This window comes from Ovis aries, chromosome 5 (assembly GCF_016772045.2).
Source record: "Ovis aries strain OAR_USU_Benz2616 breed Rambouillet chromosome 5, ARS-UI_Ramb_v3.0, whole genome shotgun sequence".
In the NCBI taxonomy this organism is placed as follows: Eukaryota; Metazoa; Chordata; class Mammalia; order Artiodactyla; family Bovidae; genus Ovis; species Ovis aries.
The window spans coordinates 17322845-17340093 of NC_056058.1; the positions used below are offsets into that span (position 1 = coordinate 17322845).

At 49.0% G+C, this 17249-nt stretch overlaps 1 long non-coding RNA gene across 1 annotated transcript; it reads left to right on the forward strand.

The window, feature by feature from the left end:
- The first annotated feature begins 3033 nt into the window (after window positions 1-3033).
- LOC121819613 (uncharacterized) lies at window positions 3034-16500 on the forward strand. The gene is made up of 2 exons (XR_006059885.2): window positions 3034-3290; window positions 15660-16500. It is a non-coding gene; the product is annotated as an uncharacterized LOC121819613 (long non-coding RNA).
- The last annotated feature ends 749 nt before the right edge of the window (window positions 16501-17249 follow it).

The following is a 17249-nucleotide window of genomic DNA, read 5'->3' on the forward strand; positions in this document are numbered from 1 at the left end:
TATGCGCTGACATGGAAATAATAATAGAATTTGCATCCTACTGGTGTGTGGAAATTGCATAAGTCTTAATTATGTTGAATTGGTTCATAGTGATTTTCAGGTCTACTATATCCTTCTAACAGGGGCTTCCCTGGTGGCTCAGACAGTAAAGCGTCTGCCTGCGATGCGAGCAACCCAGGTTCGATCCCTGGCTTGGGAAGATCCCCTGGAGAAGGAAATGGTGACCCATTCCAGTACTCTTGCCTGGAAAATTCCATGGACAGAGGAGACTTGTAGGCTACAGTCCATGGGGTCGAAAAGAGTTGGACACGACTTCTTCACTTCATATCCTCCTACTCTTCTGCATATTCATTCTATTAATTTTTGAGAGTTGGATATTGAAACTCCAACTAAAAATCTTTATCTACTTAAAAAATAATTGTAATATATAGTGGAGCTATATGTAACCTTGTTCTGCATTTTCCAAGTCTCCTATAAATGTGTTATACTTTTGTAATTTAAAACAATAAAATTTTAAAAATAAAGCCTACAAGCCCACAAATAAGAATGAATAAAAGGAATTTCTTGGTGGTCCAGTGACTAAGACTCCATGCTTTCACCAGGGAGGACACAGGTTAAATCCCTGGTCGGGAAACTAGGAACCCACAAGCCACGAGGCCAAAAAACAAAAGAATGAATAAGAAGTGCCCACGAGGGACTTCCCTGGTGGTACAGTGGGTAAGACTCCATACTTTAACTGCAGGGGGCATGGGTTCGATCTTGGGAAACTAAGATTCCACATGCTGGGCAGTTCAGTCAGAAAAGAAAAGTGTCCAGGAGGATATGAAGAAATTAGAACCTTCATACTTTGTGGTAGGGATACAAAATGGTGAAACATCTGTGGAAAATAGCTTGGTTATTTCTCGGAAAACTAAACATCGAATTACTGTATTATCCAGCAATTCCATTCCTAGGTATATACCCCAAGGAGTTGAAAGGAAGGACTTTAACAAGTATATTGTTTCATAACAATTTTAATAGCAGTATGATTTACACTAGCCTAACCGTGTCCGACTCTGCGACCCTATAGACGGCAGCCCACCAGGCTCCCCCGTCCCTGGGATTCTCCAGGCAAGAACACTGGAGTGGGTTGCCATTTCCTTCTCCAATGCATGAAAGCGAAAGGAGAAAGTGAAGTCACTCAGTCATGTCCGACTTAGCGACCCCATGGACTGCAGCCTACCAGGCTCCTCCATCCATGGGATTTTCCAGGCAAAGACAAAATAACCCAAATGTCCATCAACAGAGGAATAGGTAAACAAAATGTGATCCATCCATATGTTATTGTTCAGTCGCTAAGCCTTTGCGACCCCATGGACTATAGCTTACCAAGCTCCTCTGTCCATGGACTTTCCCAGGGAAGAATGCTGGAGTGGGTTGCCATTTCCTTCCCCAGGGGATCTTCCTTGCCCAGGGATCAAACCCACATCTCTTGCATTGGCAAGCAGGTTCTTTACCACTGAGCCACCTGGGAAACCCAGTCCACCCATACAGTGAAATGTGGTGGTGGTGGTTTAGTCACTAAGTCGTGTCCGACTCTAGCAACCCCGTGGACTGTAGCCTGCCAGGCTCCTCTGCCCATGGGATTCTCCAGGCAAGAATACTGGAGTGGGTTGTCATTTCCTTCTCCAAACAATGGAATATAATTCAGTCATAAAAAGGGAGGAAGTTATTCATGCTAACATGAATGAACCTTAAAAATTGGTTTAAGATGCCAATCATAAGATGATCAACATTCGGTACTTCCTTGGTAGTCTAGTGGTTAAGACTCCTCGCTTTCACTACATGGGGCACAGGTTTGATCCCTGGTCAGGGAAGATCTGCATGCCGTGAGGTGCAGTCAAAATTTAAGAAAACAAATAGATGATAAATATTGTATAATCCACTTATATGAGGGACCTAGAATGAGAAAAGCCACAGACAGCAGAATAGAGGTGACCAGAGGCTGGGGGGACAGGAATGGGGAGTTAGTGTTTCATGAGGACAGAGTTTGTGTTGGGGTTGATGGAAAAGTTCTGGAGATGATGGTGGGGATTCACGACATTGTGAAGGTACTTCATGCCACTGAACTATGCATTTAAAAAGGCTTACAATGGTAATTTTTATTATATATTTGCCATAATTTTAGAAAATGAATACTGTTACATACCAAACCACTGAATTGTATGCTGTAAGTGGGTGAATTGTGTGGTATATAAATTACGTCTCGACAAAATTATTTTTATTTTAAAGTGCCTAGCAGTATATCTGGCAAGAATAACAATACTATAGTTGGTGACTTCCATGGCTCAGACCATAGAGAATCTGCCTGCAGTGCAGGATACCTGAGTTTGATCCCTGGATCAGGGAGATCTGCTGGAGAAGGGAATGGCTACCCACTCCAGTATTCTTGCCTGGAGAATTCCATGGACAGAGAAGTCTAGTGGGCTACAGTCCATGGGGTCGCAAAGAGTCGGACACGACTGAGTGACTGCCACTACTACTACTATAGTTAATGTTTACTGAGTACCTACTACGTTCCAGTCCCTGTGAGCACTTTACATACATTAACTCACCAAACTCTCACAGCAACCCTACAATGCTGTGACACCCTACAGGTGTCTCATTTCACAGATGATGAAATTGAGGCTCAGAGGAAACAAATAACCTGTCCCAGGCCACTCAGCCAGGTCATGGCAGAGGTGGGATTAGTGAATCGGGAGCAATGGATACAGCTCCTCTAGGTGGTCGGACATCCTTAGGGGTCTCGCTAGGGAGTGAGGGTCTGAACAGACCAGGGGCTCTATCCGGGGTTACTCGGGGTCTAGAGCTTAGCTCAGAGTTGGGGCTCAGCGCAGCGTCGGGAGCTCTGTATCAGGGGTCAGTTTCAGCCGGGGAATGGGGAGCTGAGTAGGAGCTCAATTTTGAGTGGAGGGTTCCATCCAGGGTACCAATGTTCGGAGCTGCGCGGATTCCGGCCGTGCCCAGCAGGGGGCGTGCTCTGCCCACAGCCAGGGCCGGCTGAGCTCTGGCTTTCCCGGGAATGGGTCGCCCTGGTGGGCGGGATATGCAATGCACGACACAGGGTCCCCAAGTCTAAGTCACCCCAGATCCTAGACCCACCCAGCGTCATCTGCAACTCGAGATCAGACCTCGCACCCGGTGGTGCTGTGTGTCTCGCGACGGCCGACCCCCTTCTCTGGGCCTCTTCCTCGCGCCTGCGCAATGGGACCACAGTAGTGGCGGCCGCGGGGGCGATGAAAGGATGGGAGGTAGGAAAGCCTGTTCTCCAGGAACCTCCGGGAGCCCCTTCTCCTCCGCCTGGCGGCTTCCTCGCAGCGGGAGCGCTCCAGGGGCCGATGGTGGCGGTGACCAGGGCGCCACCCTCCCCCGCTCCAAGCCCAGGCGTAACTTCCACGTGCCGCGCGATCCGTCTGTCCCCAGCCCATCAATCTGTCCCGCAAGACCCCTCCCAAGGCCACTTAGGAAAGGGAGTGGGTGGTTAGACACAGATGGGGGACGGGAGGAGGGGCGGACTTTACTTGAGTCTCCTGGCCAGGCCAGGAAGTCCTGTGGAACTTTTCCAAGGGCACTGAGCGTGGAGAGCTGTCTTCATCCCAGGGTCACGGGCTCAGCAGGGAGTGGGGGCTCAGGGCCCGTCGACCCCATCCCCCCAACTCCGCCCAACTATCAGGGAAGCTGAAGGAAAGTGGGACCGCAAGGCCCTAACAACCATATTTCAGTCCTCTGCCTGCGTCGCCCCCCCCCCCTCCCCCGCCCTCCGCATTCCTCGCATCTCCCTCCCCGTGGCAGTGAAGGAGCGCAGGAGAGAGTCGGGCCCGGCGCTAGGATGTGTTTACAGGCGTCCGCCGCTCAGACGCCAGTCGGCCGCCTGCGTGTGGGAGGCGGGCGTCTGCGGAGACAAACGGTCAGGTGTGGGTCTGTGGGTACGCGTGTAGCGGGGGAGCGGAGGGCCGGATCTGCTGCTGCTTCTGAGGGTAGTAAGCCCCACCCTCCCTCCGTTATTCCCGGCTGGAGGAAGCTTCACTTCTTAGAGTCTCTGTTGCTCCATCTGGAAGATGGGTGCTCAGAGTCACAGCACCGGGCCATCATGTCAGAGCTGTGATGGGGAAAACACAGGCAGCTTTGGGGGCCCAGAGGAGGTACCTGACCCCATCTGGCAACCAGGGTGGGTTCCAGGGGGAGGTGACAGCTGAGCTGAAACTTAAAGAGCAGAAGTCAGTCACAGGGAAGAAACTGGAAGGAGAGTCTCTTTTATTCTTGGCTTGCTGATTTGGGGCATCTCATAGGTCCACCCTGAGCCTCTGTTTCTTTTACTTTCTTCCCATCGCCCCCGTTTTTGTTTTTGTTTTTACTATTCATTCATTTATTTGGCTGCTTAGGTTCTTAGTCCCAGCCTGAGGGATCTTTGTTGCCTCTTGCAGGATCTTTTGTTGCGGAACAGGACTCTAGTTGTGGCCTGAGGGCTTAGTAATTGTGGTGTGCAGGCTTAGTTCCTCTGCATGTAGGATTTTAGTTCCCCAACATCCCCTGCGTTGCAAGGCAGATTCTTAACCACTGGACCACCGTGGAAGTCCCTGAGCCACTGTGTCTTCATCTGTGAATCAGACTCATGATACCCACCTTGCAGGACAGTTGCAAAGACTCAGGACAGTCTTTCCAACTGTCCTGCAAGGATGTAGGGAAGTGCTCAACTCAGTGTGAGGATGTGTTATGATCATCTGCCCCCAGGAACTACTCCCAGGCTCTGGAGGAAAAAGGACAGTAGAAAGGGCTGAAGTGCTGATGATGGAAAGGCTCCCCTGGTGAAAACAAGGGCGAGGGGGTTAGGAAGTTCTAGGGGATGACAGGGAAAAGTGTGTGCTGATGGGACCACAGAGACCTTCAGGACATCAAACGTTGGCTATAAAAATCCAGAATTCAGGACTTCCCTAGGAGTCCAGTAGTTAAGACTCCTCGCTGCCAAGGCAGAGAGCACGTGTTCGATCCCTGGTCTGGAAACTAAGATCCCACATGCCACACGGGTGGCCAAAAGATAAAAAATAATAAGAAGAATCCAGAATTCATCCTGAGGGCAATGGGGTGCCTCAGAAGATGTCAGAGCTTGGATGAGATGAGGATATTGTAATATCTCTCCACTGGCCAGTGTGGGTAGACAGCAGTATGCAAGGCTGGAGTTGGGAGGCCAGGGAGGAGGGGGCTGTGGGGGGGAAGGAGGGGGCTGCCTGGGATGCCCTGCCCCCATTGCACCCCAGAGGGGAGGAGGAGAAGCTGTTGGAGATCTTGAGGAGGGTAGCTGGCAGGCAGCACCAGGGTGCGGAGGACCTGTCTGAGCTGTCTCTCCTGGGAGAGATAGTTGGGGTGAGGGACAATTGGGAGGTCATTGGCAAGACAGGACATGACTGGAGGTGAGGATATGGTAAACGCAGCGAGGAGGGGTAAAGAGTGGAGTTTAGGGCTCAGCCTGTTTCCTCTGTGATTTCTGCCCCCCTCCCAACTCCTGGTCCCAGACTCTAGGGATCCCAGATTCCAAGTCTCCCCAGGATTTACCTCTTCTGGATCGTCACAGGCCACCTACTTCTCTCCCGGGGCTGTGTCAACCCCACACCCAAAGAATCTGCCTCCCCGCCCTCCCCTTACCCGCTCCGCCCAGAGATCTCGACTGGCCCTGATCAGCGAGAAGATAAGAAACTCCCAGGATGCCCCGCCCTGGTTCAGGTCATCACCTGCAGAGGCTCTTATCCCGGAGTGCCCGGCGCATCGCCTCCCCTCCCCCCACCCGCCACCCCGTCACCCTGCCGCCCATGTTCTCCTGGATTGTCGAGGACACACTGCTACACCTCTGCATGTAGGATCTTAGTTCCCCAACATCCCCCTCGTTGCAAGGCAGATTCTTCACCACGGGACCATCGTGGAAGTCCCTGAGCCACTGTGTCACCACCGCTCATGCGGTTCTCTCCACCCTCAGAACCCTCCTCGCACCCTTCTCAGCGGGTGAGACAGCTCCGCAAGGGAGCAGGTGTAGCTCCTGAATCATCACACAGACCCAGCTGTTTCTGGCTCAGACTGGAGTGACTTCCTATCCGTAGGCCAGCTTCAGTTTCTTTCTTTTCCTTTTTTTCCAGTGGCGGGGGGGAGGGGGAGGGTGGCCATGGAGAGCTTCTCTGACTAGGGATGGAACCCGTGTTTCCTACATTGGAAGTGTGCAGTCTTAGCCACTGGACCGCTGGGGAAGTCCCATCAGCCTCAGTTTCTTTTATCCACCGCCTTCCCAAAGCTGACTTCCCAGAGGGGCTTGAAACAGCAATAATGCAAATCATTTCAAAACTGCAATTGTGGGCTTCACAGGTGGTCTAGTGCTTAAGAATCCACCTGCCCGTGTAGGTGTTGCGGTTCAGTCCCTGGTCCGGGAAGATCCCACTTGCCGGGGCAGCTAATCCCGTGCCACAGTAAGAGAAACCACCGCAATGAGAAGCCTGCACATTGCCCGGAAAATAGTCCCCAGTCTCTGCAACTAGAGAAAGCCTGTGGGCAATAAGGAAGCCCTAGCACAGCCAAAAATAAAAATAAACAAATATATATCAAACAAAAAAACTGCATCGTGCGATTCTAAAAGGGAGTGAACACTCAGTGCAATGTGAGATCCTGGATTGGAACCTGGAACAGAAAAAAGGGCACTCATGGAATAAAGGGAGACATCCAAAGGACATCAGGAGCATCTGTGCATCTTAGCGTGCCCAGGCTGCTTTGTTCATTGGGATAGATGTTAAGGTTTTAACATTAGGGAAAGCTGAGTGAAGAGTAGAAACTGTCTGTACTATCACTACAACTTTCCTGTAAATCTAAATTATGCCAAAAGAGAAAAAGAAAGGCAAAGAGCAGGGGGCCGTGAGTGCTTTTAGCAGAGCACTGGTGTGGTTGGGGTGGGGAGGTAGGTTGTGACCCTGAAAGTCATCAGATGATCTCTCTCCTGTCCTGGCACACCCTCAGCTTTCAATGTCAGCTGCTCCTCTGGGACCTCCGGGCCTCCCCACACCCCTTGATCTGACCAGTCCATGTCCTGACATGTCTCTAGAATGGGGTGGATATGAGGCTGGAAGTGGCCTGTGTGCACACTGGGATGTGTCACATAGCTGGTGTGTATGTCCCCGTGTCTGTGCTGTGCCTCCAAGCTGACTTCCGCACTTGGCTGTTGGCAGGAGGGCCTCAATTCTTTGCCACTTGCGCATCACCATGCGCTGCTTGAGTGTCCTTTCAACATGGCAGCTGGCTTTCCCCAGAAAGGATGATCAGAAAGAGAGCAAGAGAGAGCCAAGAGAAAGCCCTGGCTTTCTGTGTGTATAACCTCATCTCAGAAGTCACACTGTCACTTCTGCCATGTTCTATTTTTTAGAAGTGAGTCACTCAATGCAGCCTACACTCAAGAGGAGGGGAATTAGGCTTCACTTTCTGAAGGGAGGTATGCTAAAGAATTCGGGGGCATTTTTAATTTATTTGAAAAGTAACCGTGTATTTTAATATTTGTATTTACTCATTTGGCTGTACCAGGTCTTAGTTGCAGCATGGATCTTTAGTTGCACTATGCAAACTCTTAGATGGCGGCTTGCGGTATCTAGTTCTCCCACCAAAGATAGACCCTGGGCCCCCTGCATTGGGAGTGTGGAGTCTTAGCCACTTCACCAGGGAAGTCCCTGTGGGCATATTTTTAAAACACCACCATCTCCCAGATAAACTACCTGCGGCCTTGTCTTGGTGTCTGCTCAGCACTAGTAGGAGAGTAGAAAATTAGATAGAGAGGTCAGTTGATATATGGTTTGCCATGAGCCACTTGAGGTTCAGTCGTGCTGAGCTTCTGGAAGACAGTGTAGACTACCCCACAGAGTTGTTCCACCCCAAGAGCAAAGGAGCTGGGATAGTCATCCTCCAGCCCTAAACCAGCATTGCCAGGGCTGCTCCCAGGAATGTTGGCTCTGGGCAGAGTGAAAACTCCAAGGTGAGCCTTATAAGTGTTTGCCAGTGCCGCGGAGACACAGGGCTCCAAGGGCATCTGCTGTAGCACACAGCTCCGTATGAGTCAAGGGGAACCTGCCCTGGGACGTGATTGATAATTATAAGACAGGAATCTCTAAACTGGGGAAACAAGAGCTGGGAGCTGCTAAAGATCAGCTGAGAGGTCGGTCTGCTGGACACAGAAGTCAATGGAGGACAGCAGAACCAAGGCAGAGAAGGAGACTGTGTTCTGAGGCTCTCGATCAAACTATGCCTGAAGCCCCTGGACTTTATAGCATCTAGAACCTGTAGATCCAGCCAAGGACATCTTCATAGGATGTATGCGTAGGGTAGAGGGCAGGAGCTGTGAATCAGGGGGAAAGTTCGTAGCACTATAGACCTCCAGAAAAAAAAAAACAAAAAACAAAAAAACTTAAAACTGTCTTTATTAATTTCATTTTCGCACTGTGAACTCCCTTTCTCTTTATGTGCCCAGCCTTGTCCTAGCAGCTCACAGAGCCAGAGTGGCTTCATTCTCCAGACGTAGGCTTCGAAAACTCCCCACTCTTGGGGAAAACAGAGCTCTACTCAGACTCTTCCAGCAGAGGGAGGCTCCAGAGCTCAGGCAGTAGAAGGGAGAAAGAGTTTGCCTGTGAAGGTCCTAATGGGCTGCAAGGTAGCGGGGGCATGGGAGCTAGAGTTCTGATGGTTGAATAGGAGTTTTTGAAGATAAAATAGAAGCAGAAAAGGAGAGTGTTCCAGGAAGAGGTGACATCCCAGGCAAAAGGCCTAAAGGTGTGAAAACAGCAATTCACTCAATGGTTGAGTTAAAGGATCCACAGGAACCATAGAAATCTTGACCTGAGATTTAATCTCAACACAAAAGGGAGCCTCAAAGGAGTTCCAATGGAAGGAGAGCCCGTAATCATGTAGGGGCTCTAAATGGGCATCAAGTACAGCCCATAATCACCGTGAACCATTATCATTTCTCCACTGAACAAATCGTCATTCAGTTCAGTTCAGGCGCTCAGTCGTGTCTGACTCTTTGCAACCCCATGAATCGCAGCACGCCAGGCCTCCCTGTCCATCACCAACTCCCGGAGTTCACCCAAACTCATGTCCATCGAGTCGGTGATGCCATCCAGCCATCTCATCCTCTGTCGTCCCCTTCTCCTCCTGCCCCCAATCCCTCCCAGCATCAGAATCTTTCCAATGAGTCAACTCTTCGCATGAGGTGGCCAAAGTACTGGAGTTTCAGCTTTAGTGTCATTCCTTCCAAAGAAATCCCAGGGCTGATCTCCTTCAGAATGGACTGGTTGGATCTCCTTGCAGTCCAAGGGACTCTCAAGAGTCTTCTCCAACACCACAGTTCAAAAGCATCAATTCTTCGGTGCTCAGCTTTCTTCACAGTCCAACTCTCATATCCATACATGACCACAGGAAAACCATAGCCTTGACTAGATGGACCTTTGCTGGCAAAATAATGTCTCTGCTTTTGAATATGCTATCTAGGTTGGTCATAACTTTCCTTCCAAGGAGTAACCATCTTTTAATTTCATGGCTGCAATCACCATCTGCAGTGATTCTGGAGCCCCCAAAAATAAAGTCTGACACTGTTTCCACTGTTTCCCCATCTATCTGCCATGAAGTGATGGGACCAGATGCCATGATCTTCGTTTTCTGAATGTTGAGCTTTAAGCCAACTTTTTCACTCTCCTCTTTCACTTTCATCAAGAGGCTTCTTAGTTCCTCTTCACTTTCTGCCATAAGGGTGGTGTCATCTGCATATCTGAGGTTATTGAGATTTCTCCTGGTAATCTTGATTCCAGCTTGCGCTTCTTCCAGCCCTGCGTTTCTCATGATGTACTCTGCATAGAAGTTAAATAAGCAGGGTGACAATATACAGCCTTGATGTACTCCTTTTCCTATTTGGAACCAATCTGTTGTTCCATGCCCAGTTCTAACTGTTGCTTCCTGACCTGCATATAGGTTTCTCAAGAGGCAGGTCAGGTGGTCTGGTATTCCCATCTTTTCCAGAATTTTTCACAGTTTGTTGTGATCCACACAGTCAAAGGCTTTGGCACAGTCAATAAGCAGAAATAGATGTTTTTCTGGAACTCTCTTGCTTTTTCGATGATCCAGCAAATGTTGGCAATTTGATCTCTGGTTCCTCTGCCTTTTCTAAAACCAGCTTGAACATCTGGAAGTTCACGGTTCACGTATTGTGGAAACCATTATTAGATGGGTTCAAATCCCTGCTCTGCCAGCTACTTGCTGTATGACTCCAGAGAAATGATTTGTACTCTCAGAGCCTCAATTCTGTCATCTATACATTGAGCACTTAGTGAGCTAGGCCTGGTATTGGCTGGAAGTACAGTCTCTGGGGACAGAGCTGGGGACAGTCTCTGCCCTTGGCAAGCTCACAGCCTAGAAAGCAGGGCTGCTGCTGTGAGCTGGGCACTTGAGGATGATCTTCTTGTTTAATCTGCCCCATGAGCAGAAGATGTGGGTTTGATTCCTGGTCTAAGGAACTAAGATCCCACATGCCATGGGATGTGCCCCCAATGAAGACCCAGTACAGTCCAAATATATATATATATATATATATATATCCATGACCAGGCACAACTTCATCCACCGCTCTCTTCCAGGGGCGTTCACATCACCACATCATCCAGGACTTCTCTCTCTTCTCCAGGCCTTTGCCCATGCTGAGCCTGCTGCCAGATACCGTCTTCTGCACCCCTTGGCCTGGAGAACTACTCACACCCCAGGGGTCATCTCAGAAGGAGCTTTCCCCCCTGATCTCCCTCCCCAAGCTGAATCTGGTCCTCCTCTGGGGTTCACAGAACCCCAGGTGCCCCCTACCATAGCCGTAGTCCCCCTGTATTTTAGCAGCCCAGTGACATGTCTGTCTCCGCCAGCCTGAGAGCCCTGGGAAGGCAGAGCTGGGTCTATCTTGTTCACTGCTGTGTCCTGGTGCCCAAAACAGGGCTTAGTACACAGTAGGCACTCACTAAATATTTGTTAAGCTCCTTAAGGAGACTTTTCTCTCCACTTTGTGGCTGAGAAAGCAGAGTCCAGCAAGGACTGGTCTAGAGTTTCAAAGCAAATGAGTCTGAACTAGGACTCTAACTTCTAACCCTGCTTTCTAACTTCTGATCCTGCTTTCCCGCACATTCTGGGCACTTCTGGCGGTCCTCTGACTATCCTTTCCCCCATCTGACCAGCCTCTGGGTCCCTACTGTTTCTCTAAGATCCTCCCCATAACAGCTCCCTGCAAGACCCCTGAGAGTCAGGGCAACTGGGAAGGCTTCCTGGAGGAGGGGTCTCCTGGGCAGCAAAGTGTGCTGAGGGTTGCGTCTCACAGCCTGTGGAGTGTGATGTTCCCCTTGGTTTGCTCATCCTCACCTCTCCGGCAGACACGGGGCGCAGGTGGGGAATCTATTTCCACCACTGTCCTTACACCCACCCGTCTGTCTTGGTGACTTCATCGGGGCCTGAGCTGGGGGTGCCGCTGACCTCATCCTCCCACCTTCGGGAGGGTGTGTGAGCATAACCTTGACACCCTAAAATAACTCAGCGACAGCACACCCAGCCGGAATCTGGGGCAACAGGCACCTTCTGCGCGTTATCTGAATCCCTGCAGCAGCCCCAGGAAGGAGGAGTTGTTATGGTCCATCGTTAGCAGATACAAACTGAGCCCAGAGAGGGATTTCACTCGCCTGGGGATACAGAGCAAATGAGAGACAAAGCTGGGACTGGTCTCCCCTCTGCCATTGCGCTCCCTCTTCAATGCATTTTCCCCGCGCCTGCTAGAGGGCGCCCATGAGCACCTGAGTGAGGCCGCGCCCCTCCTCTGCCCACAGCCCTCCAGGTCTTCCACCTCCCAGAGATCAAAGCCCAAGCTTTTTACTCCTGCACCCCTCCCCTCCTGGAGAAAAGACCTTCAGCCCACCAGTGGGTTGTGATCATAGGAAGTCCTTCCTCTTTCTCAGGACTCTCTTTTCCAACCTATAAAATGGACAGGTTGTTGTTCAGTCGTTCAGCTGTGTGCGACTCTTTGCGACCTCATAGACTGCAGCACACCAGGCTTCCCTGTCCTTCACCATCTCCTGGAGTTTGTTCAAACTCATGTCCATTGAGTCAATGATGCCATCCAACCATCTCGTCCTCTGTCATCCCCTTCTCTTCCTACTTTCAGTCTTTCCCAGCATCTGTGATAGGGTTAAAGCAAAGTGAAGTTGCTCAGTTGTGTCCAACTCTTTGCGACCCCATGGAAAGTAGCCTGTCAGGTTCCTCCATCCATGGGATTTTCCAGGCAAGAATACTGGAGTGGGTTGCCATTTCCTTCTCCAGGGCATCTTCCCGACCCAGGGATCGGCCTGGGTCTCCAGCACTGCAGGCAGACTCTTTACGGTCTGAGCTGTCAGGGAATCCCTAACATAGTGATCTGTAAAATGGACAGGTAACATTTTGCAAACCTGTGCCAATGACTTCTTACATATCCAATTTTCCCTACACCCATAAGTGTTTGATTAATATTTTCCTTTACACCCGCTCACATCAAAACATCAATACCTGTATGGATTTTTTTTAAGGTTTCTTTTTTTAAAACGTGTTTGTTGAGTTTGTTGCAGTATTGCTTCTATTTTGTGTTTGGGGTTTTTGGCTAGGAGGCATATGGGATCTTAGCTCCCTGACCAAGGATCGAACCAGCACTCCCTGCATTGGAAGGCAAAGTCTTAACCACCGGACTGCCAAGAAATTCCCTGTATGAGTTTTTCAAAGTCCTTTTCTCTTAATCACAAACATAAAAGAAAGATCAGCATTTCTCATCATATCTAGAAGGTAACTGAAAATCCAGTTTAATCTGAATCTCATTGGTTACTGATGCCTGCAGGAGCACTGATCCTGTGATGGGATTAGCAGGTAGAAAACGTGTTACAGACACCCCCTCCCCCAGGACCCAACTAAGACTTGGGGAAGATGGAAATGACGTTTAAGAAGAGTCTCTTTGCGACTGGAGTTTGAGGTTATTTCTGCTGAGCACCCTCTGAAGTCATGTTGTTCTTGAACAAGAGGCATGCAGCTCTGGGCAACACTGACCCCCCATTCTAGGGTCAGGTGCCAAGATATCACTCCGTCAGGCAGACTCATCCTGGTAGCAAACACCAGATATTCTGTCTGCTTCCTTGACTGTGTTTTCTGTCTCTCTCAGTAGAGCGTATGTTTCACGAAGTCCAAAATGGTTGTCTGCCTTGTTGCCTGCTGTCTTCAGCACGCAAGACGGCTTGGCATACAGTAGGTGCTCAATAACGTTGGTGGAAGTAATGAATGTATCCACATCTGCATCTCTTTGTGGCTGGCAGGATAATAACTCCCCCTCAAAAAAGAAGCCCCCATCTTAATCCCCACAACCTCTGCATATATCAACTTATGTGGCAAAAGTGACTTTTTGCAGATGCAATTAAGTTAAGGATCTTGAGATGAGGAGGTGATCCCGGATTACCTGGGTGAGCTCAGAGTCACCCCAGGAGGGAGGCAGAAATGCCAGAGTCTGCGAACGAGATGTGATAACAGAAGCAACAAAGGCAAAGTGAGAAAGAGCAATAGTTTGAGAGAGACATGATCGGTCTTGGCTGGCTTTGAAGATGGAAACAGAGGCCATGGACCAGGGGATGCAGGCAGTCTGTAGAAGTTGGGAAAGCCAGAAAGTGGGTTCTTTCCTAGAGCCTCCGGAAGGAGTAAAATCCTTAATTTCAGCTCAGGGGAACTCAGGATGGAACCCAGTGGAAAGAGAAGAGGAGTCAGGACCGAGGAGAGCTCCACCCAGATCTGGTGTCCACTCAGCCAGTATTTACTCCCAGGCATTGTTCTGGATGCTGGGCCTGCAGCAGTGGAGGAAACAGATATAAATCCCTGCCTTCGAAGGGCTGACATTCCAGTGGGGAAGACATATAATCAACAGTCCAGTAAAATGCATAACACAATGGCAAGTTCCCTCATCAAACATGAAGCCGATTGCTGGAGGGACAGGGTGATTATGGAAGGCTTCTCTGAGGAGATGACATTTGAGCAGAGACCTAAAGGAAGTGAGGAGGAAGCTGTGTAGATATCTGGGCAGAGGCAACACATGTGCAAAGGCCCTGAGGCATTAACTCTGGTGAGCCGTGCATTTGGGAAACGATGGAGGAGAGCTGATGTTGCCGAGTACATCCACCCAATGACCCTCTGATTCCATGTTTAATCATAGTCCGCAGGGAAACACTTTGCCTAATACATAAAGAGATGTGTGTGTGCTAAGTCATTTCAGTCATGCCTGACTCTTTGCAACTCTGTGGACTGTAGCCCACCAGGCTCCTCTGTCCGTGGGATTCTGTAGGCGAGAATACTGGAGTGGGTTGCCATTTCCTTCTCCATCAATCAGCTATACTCCAATAGAAAAATAAAAGGTTTAATAATAATAATAATAAAGGAACTTCATGTAATTAAAACAACAGAAAAGCAGGAATTGACCTAAAAAATCCATAGTGTAAATTAGGGCATATTCTAATAATGCAATAGTGTAGAATAGTCAAAAAGGACATAATTAAATCCATACAATAATGATTTCTAGGGACTTCCCTGGTGGTCCAGTGGCTAAGACTCCATGCTCCCAGTGCAGTGGGCCTGGGTTCAATTGCTGGTCAGGAAACTAAGATCCCATATGGCACAACAAAGACCTGGTACAGCCAAATAAATTCATTAAATAAATAAAAAGAATTTTGAAAAAATAATGATTTCTAACATTTATTGAGCACCTACTGTGTACCAGGTACTGTGCTAAGCACTCTGTGTGATAACACACAGCAACTCTTAGAAAGCAATCCCAAAACAGCTACTAAAAAGTACCCACTGAAAAGGAGAGAGTATTAGTATCTGTATTTTTCCAAATGTGGCAATTTTAAAAGAAGTCCATGAATTCTTTGACAGTTTATTCAACAGGTGGAGCCCAATTCTCCTCTTTCTGAGGGTGAATGGCCTTAGCAACTGGTTTTTAATGCATAAAATAAGGCAGGAGTGACTAGGATGTAAAAGGCTGTCTGGCTTCCTTCTTGGTGTCTCTCCTGGATCACTCAACTGATGGGGGCAGGGAGGGAGGAGCCAGCCACCATATTGTGAGGATGCTCAAGCAGCACTATAGCAAGGTCGAGGTGGAGAGGAGCGGAGGCCTCCTGCCAACAGCGGTGCGCATGGACTGCCTTGAAGTGGCTCCTTCAGCCCAGTTGAGGCTTCAGATGATGCAGCCCCAATCAGTGTCTTGACTGCAACCTCATGCGGGACCCCAGCCCAGAACCATCTGGCTAAACCACTTTCAGATTTCTGACCCTTAGAAGTGAGACAATAATAAGTGTTTATTGTTTTAAATTGTTATGTTTCAGAATATTTCGTTATTCTACAATAGATGGTGAGGAAACTGAGACACAGAGAGGTTAAGGAACTTTCCCAAAGTCACAGAGTCTTCACACGGCAGAGCTTGAATTCGAACCCAGGCAGTCAAAAATACGTTCATAAAATAATAATAAGTTGCACAATTATATATGCCACGAGTACATTAATGTCTTTTTTTTTTTTTTTTTTTTTTGCAGCACTGCACAATTTGTGGGATCTTAGTTTCAGCCAAAGATTGAACCCGTGCCCTTGGCAGTGAAAAATGCAGAATCCTGACCACTGGACCACCAGGGAATTCCCTGCATTATTTTAATGCACAAAATAATCCTATTCACTGTTTCTGGATATAAATGTGCTTGAGAGAACATACAGATATAACAGATATAAGCACGCCCACATTTTGTTTGTTTCTTTCAAAAAATGAAAAGCAACCTGAAGCAAATATGACAGACGTTAACCATTCATTGTCAGCCCTGGGTGGGAGATACTCAGGTGTTTGCTATATTCATCTTTGCACTTTTCTCAAAATGAAAAATAAATGATTATAAGGAAGAGAAAGTTAGTGGTGGAGGACTTAAATGGGAGGGGAGGAAGTTCCAGGCAGAGGCACCAGCTGAAGCTGGTGAAGACGTAAAGGCAGCGGTGAGCTTGGTCTTTTGCGGAAATGAGGAAACCGAGAATCTCTCCTTCTACACCCTGGTGGCACCTGTGGATCATGTACCCAGCCCCCACTTCAGACCAATTAACTCAGAATCTGAGGGCAAGCAGGGGCGGGGTGGAGGACAGTGGCAGGGTTTAACATGTCCCAGGTGATGCTAGCATGCGCACGTTGTCGGGAACCACTGAATACACAGTCTAGGGCAGTAGCCACTTAATACCTGCTTGCTGAGAGTCATAGAGAAGCTGAGGGGGATGGACAGGCCTCTGCCATCCTGTCATTTGGACTTGGGAGAGGCCATCATCAGCCTAAGAGAATTCCAGGTGATAACAAGTACTGTAAAGAAAATGCAGATTATAATGAAATTAATTATACTTCTTCAGTGTCTGTTGATAACATTTTTAATAATAAATTGTTCTTGTTAAATTGTTTGACAACAGAAAGAAAGAAAATGCAAGAAGATGATGAGATAGGAAGCAGCCGAGCAGCCTTTGGAGCCAGCTGGTCAGGGAGAGCTTCTCGGAGGAGGTGACACTTGAGCTGAGACCTGAAGGGGGAGCTGGCCCTGGAGATGTGTGGGAAATGTGTGCCAGGCAGAGGGAACAGCAAGGGTGGAGGTCCTGAGGAAGCAACAAACATATAAACAGGTGGTTTGCAGCACAGGGTAAGCAGGGCCGTGCTGGGGGTCTCTAGGGGTGGCAGTTCAGCCCACCACAGCAAAAATGCCCCCCTCTCGCTTCCCCACATCCTTGAGAGATACAGCACCTGAATAGAAGCGCTTATTTTTTTTCCCCCAAAGGAGAGCGAGCGTGAACACGATCACCCTATATCCATCTGATTTTAAATTTAGCCCAGTGCACATGGAACGCAGTTCAGGGGAAAAACAAGGAGTTATAAAAATATAATTCCATTTTCCGTCATGGGCAGCGGCAGAGGGAGAGGAGCAGGGAGAGATGGGGGTGGGGTGGGGTGGAGGATGAGGAAGGCGTGAAACTCCCAGAGCAGCTACGTGGTGTGGCCTGCTGGGACAGAAGGCTTCTGCGGTCCCAACCTCGGTTCCCCACCTTCTCCAGTGCTGATCCCTGACAGCTCTGTCCCTGCACAGACATAACGAGTAATGAGAATGACC